This window comes from Dendrobium catenatum, unplaced genomic scaffold (assembly GCF_001605985.2).
Source record: "Dendrobium catenatum unplaced genomic scaffold, ASM160598v2 fragScaff_scaffold_621, whole genome shotgun sequence".
Classification (NCBI taxonomy): Eukaryota; Viridiplantae; Streptophyta; class Magnoliopsida; order Asparagales; family Orchidaceae; genus Dendrobium; species Dendrobium catenatum.
The window spans coordinates 26328576-26334072 of NW_021319083.1; positions in this window are offsets into that span (position 1 = coordinate 26328576).

Below are 5497 nucleotides of genomic sequence, written 5' to 3' on the forward strand. Positions count from 1 at the left end.
TAAATCTTATTTAAACTTAATAAATTTTCTTTTCAATTCAAATCAAAATGAAGCTTTAATAAGACTCAACTAATTATATATTTGATACTAATAATTTCAATATATAGCTTAATTATTAAAGATGATCAAATTTATAAATTTTAATTAAAATTAGCACAATTCATTAAGTATTATTTAAATTATTGGATAAACATATACATACTAATAAAAAAAATTATATATATCTATCTATCCAACTATTTGTTTGATATTTTCATTTCATCTATAAATATCAAAATATAAACAATTTTTAAAACTTATAAACTATAAAAAAATTAATGTAATAACATAAAATAAATCATTAAATTAGTATTTTATATTTTTCTTATTAAACTATTTATTAAATATCAAACAAGCATACTCATGAACATAAATAATCAAGCTTCAATCTTTAACAAGTTTAAAAATTTTATTCAAATTTATTTAATTTTATAAATAAAAAATATTCTAAAAACAAACATCAAATTATTCATAAAATGCATATTTGCACATCCATATAAATACTACACTATTTAATCATTCAAAGTCTCTAAAATGCTAAAGTAAAAACTTGGAGGTTTTAACATTTTTCAATCCAATAAGAATTTCATAGTTTCAACATTATATATACAAAAGCATAGTTCTCACAAACATTACAACTTAGATGTTAGTAAAAAAAACCAAAGTAATAAAAAAACAACTAATCATGTTGTATTTGATTCAATGTCTTACTCATAATATAATTTTATCTATAATAAATCATTATATCAAAATCTAAACAACATTTAGATATCATCTTCTCATAATACAATATCATAATAGATATCATAGAAACAAACAATAGCTAACTATAAGATTTCATATATACAATCCACAAAAAATATTAAAACAGTACTTTCATTACCCCTACAATTACATAATAATTTATCACAAATAAAACATCACACAAAACTCTAATGCAATGTTTATAAATAGTTTCAATTTTATATACAGATTTATAAAGATATTGTTCTGGACTTCTACAAACTCATAAATTTTGTTACAAAACTTGTTGCTTGTTGTATGTATCCTCATGCACAAAGATTGGATTTTCTGTCCGGGGGATATGGGGTTGTCCTAAAGCAATCCCCTGATTATATGGAGGACCCCATGGTTGTGAACTTTTTGGTTTTTGAAGTGCCAAATAGTAAATAATTCCTAAATAGACACTTGCAAGCGATAAAAATGCACCTCCAGAGAAAACCTCACGCTTCAAAACATAGCAGTAATCGCCCAAGTACATATTCTGCATACCTTTTTGATCATTTTGTGCAGAAACAGTCAATAATAGAAGAAATGCTACGACAAAAGTAACCTGCAAAATACTAAGCAGAAGGGAGATAGATGTGGAAGCAAGTTTTTTTTTTTTTTTTTTAACCTGAGGAAGACTTGAGAAGAGGAGCTTTTGTCATATTACATAGGATTCACGGCCGTCTGCAAAGACAGGTTTTAATTTGCTGGCAAAAGCAGAAAAATATTCATTAAAGATTTTATTTTTATTTTTATTTACTTGCTCTATGTTACTTTGAAGGCTTGAGCATGTGCTTGCAAATATTAAAATATATAGAAAATTGCTAAAGATAGATTTTATTGAATATTAATTCTATTTATTTAAGATCAATCTGATTTCATAACATTTATATTATTTTTACAATTGTTGCCTCCTGGATTATTTGTGGCGGTAGAAAAATATAAAGTTTAACGTCAAAGATCCATCATGCACACAGATAAAGAGAGAGGGTGCAATATTCATAAGAGACACCAAGATTTTTACATGAAAATCCCCTAAAAAAGGGGAAAATTGTGGGGCCTATCCCGATTTGAATGAATCCACTATTATTTGCAGTCGATTACAAATGAGGCCCTTCCTTGCGGAGAAGGCATTGGCTTGATGTAACAAATATACATCATATAGAGTGTGTTACATGGTGGAAATAGGAAAAGTCACTGTTGACATGTTCGCTTGGTCGGAAGGGCCATAGTTGGTAGACGACGGAGGTTAGAAGGACTATAGTCGGTGGGGACGTAAGTCGGAAGGACTGTAATCAGCGGGCGACATAAGTCGGAAGGATCATAGTCGGCGAGCGACGGATGTCAAAAGATCGTTGTCTGGCGATGGAGGTCGGAAGGACGACGTCAGGTAGAAGTCCAACGTCAGATAGAAGTCCTACGAATATCTGGTGACAGGCAAAAGTCCGGCATCTGGTAGAAGTCCAACGAAAGTCCGGTGTCTGGCAGGAATCCAGCAACGGGCGGAAGTCCAACGTCTGGTAGAAGTCCAATGTCGGGCAGGAATCCGGCAACAGTCAAAAGTCCAACGTCGGGTAGAAGTCCGACAGAAGTCCAATGACAAGCGGAAGTCTGGCGTACGTCAGGAAGGAATAAGGCGACGGGCGGAAGTCCAGCATTGGGTAGGAATCCTGCTACGCGTAGAAGTCTGGTGTCATGTAAGAATCTGGCAACGGGTGGACCCCCCCCTTTTGCCCCCTTTCTATTAGGAATGAGGGTTCTATTTATAGTTTTTTTTAGAGTGGCATGACCATTAAATAAGAGGAAGGTTAGGTGTAAATTGAGAGCGGTTTGAATGGACGATCGATGTTGAATCCTTTGATCATAGACCGTTTATTAGACATTTGAATGTCTTAATGATATCAGAATTCATCGATCATGGGCTCGTTGGATTTGTCTCGTTGAGCCGCTCGATTCGACTATAAGCATGTCATGTTTGGAAACTGTTTGGTAATCCAAATTATGGTTTAAACCTTCCGAATGTGCTTTGGGTCTTTGATTCGGACTCATTTGGGCTCGGATTGAGTTAAATTTGGTGTCGCTGGGTTCGTATTTATGAGACGTTCAATTCGACTATAAGTTTGCTGAAATCGTATTTTAAATGATCCACGATTTAATTTTGGAAGCTTCCAACTTAATTTTGCCTGAAGATTCGTGCTCGATAAAGATAATTTTTTGATGGCATATCAATAATAGATAACATCATTTCAATATTTGAAGATTTGAGAATCAATTGGATAACTGTATTTCACTAATGCACCCAGAAGGGCCAGAATATATCCTTAAAAGAGGAACAATCCTTAGTATGATTTATGCTATGCAGACCACAAAATAATGGTGCTATAGAGATTATAGGAAATGAAAAAAAAAATAATTTATATCGATGAAATATTGGTCATAGTAGGTCTGAATATTATTAGATTGAAATCAGTAATATATATAAAAAAATCAATCAAATTTTGTTTTGCATTTATCTCAAGGTAAATTAAATGCTTTTGGAATTTATATTAGCCAAAAATTCTGGTCATCTTTCACTTTTCGGTAATAAGTAAAATATTAGAAATGATTTTTTTTTAGAATTAAATGAGAATTTGACTCTTAATAAGACAGAATGGAGAAAAAAGATTCACGTAGTCGACCTCACATATTAGGATAAAGATTTGATGTAGTTGTTGTTGATGATCATCATACAACAAAACTTTTCTTTCTCAAGTAATAATTAAGGTGCATCACTAATTTGTAGTGCTTGCTAATAGAAGTTAATTGATTTTTTTTTCAATAGATCTATAATAATTAATATTTTAAATATATTTTCTTTTATTAGATTGATATCTAATTGACAACCTATGTAATCAATATGAAAAATAAGATTATAGTCATCATTCATTTTTTTAAATACCAAGCTCAATGTTTTCTCAAGAGAATAATGGTATTTGAATAGAATTGTTATATGGATAAGACTATTATTCAAGTAACATTGAATCAATCCATCATAAGATAATGACTAATAGATTTCTATCTTGCAGATTATAGTCATCAATCTTTTTCAACTCTTATATTGACGAGAGAGAGAGAGAGAGAGAGAGAGAGAGAGAGTTATGTATTAGATATTATCTTCTTACAAATGTATTTACTTTTAATTATCTTAAGAAGCTTAAAAATGTGATATTTGAGTGAGCTCAAAAAAGAGTTTTCAATCAGTTAACAAAACATAATCATATAATTCAATACAGAAAATGGTAAAAAAATATTAAGGCAGCAAGTTAAAGAATATGTGGATTATACATACCTTTGTGAAAAGTATAGATTATTTGCCAGTTTTACATAACCACATTCTTTTATTTTGATATAAAAAGGGAAGATTATTGAGAAGACAAAATCAGAGAAATGAGATGAAGAGTCTAAGAAATCGATAAAAAAGAAGAAGAAATATTTAGAGCATAACCCAACATAAAACCATCTTAATAATATTGAAAATAGATGACACAAGTATACATTTGATATGATATTATAAAAGATTATTATGCTTAAAGTTTAGACATAATAATTTCACATCTATCTATTAATTTAGTATCATATATTTTTGCTCACAGCAAATCTCATAGAGTACTAAAAAATTATTTAGAAAGTAAGAGAAAGTTAACGACTATGCAACGGCTTCATGTGAAGTTATTCTTGATTACTTGACTTATGTTTCACTTGGGACAGCTTTTTTATTTTTTTGAAATAACTTTTTAGTATAAAAAATTTTTGAACTGAAAACTTTCATACGAAAATTATTCTAAAAAACCTTAAAGACTAAGTTTATCGTTTACACACCGCATGTGACCATTTCCAGTTGGAATTCTTTGCCGCTGTTCATATCTCCGCGAAGCGATCAGATTACAAAGAAATGATTGAGATGAAATATGCCATAATTTCTTTCATCTCATCCAAGGATCATCCTAAGACTTTAGTGGTTGTTTGGTAAAAGTAGGATTTAGTAAATATTGTAAATCTAAGGTTTGAAAAATCATGATGATAAATGTTCAAAAATATTTCATAAAATAGTTGTTAAATCCTGTTATATAAAACTGTTTGGCAACGTAATATAGGATTTAAGCATGTTAGTTCATTTAAAAATTAAATTTAATGTGTTACAAATTTAATTACATGTTAAGTATAAGTTACTTATTAATGTTAGTTTTAATTATAGTTAACAAATTAGAATGATAAATAATTTAATTAGAAAAAGCTTAATTATTAAATAATTTAATTACTAATTATAGTGTTATTTATTAAATTAGTTGGTTGTGTGTTAATTTAATAAGAATTTGATATCTTATTATATTAATATAGTTATTTTTTTTTAAAAATTAGATAATTAATTTATGCAATAATTATATTATTAATTATTTAATTTATTTACTTAATTATTAAAATTTTACATTAAATTAATTAAGTTAATCAATATTAGCTTGGAGACGTCTAGGATTTCGGCTTCGTTGCTTCGCAGGTGTAGAGATTGCACGAGTCGCAGCTTCTCCTCCTTCGTTGCTGTTCGACTTTGCCCTTCGCCTGTCGGATCGGAAGTTACGGCGTTTTGATCGGAAGCAACGACGGTAACTTTCATTTTTATGGACATGTTGCAAGAGGTAACTTTCATTTTTAT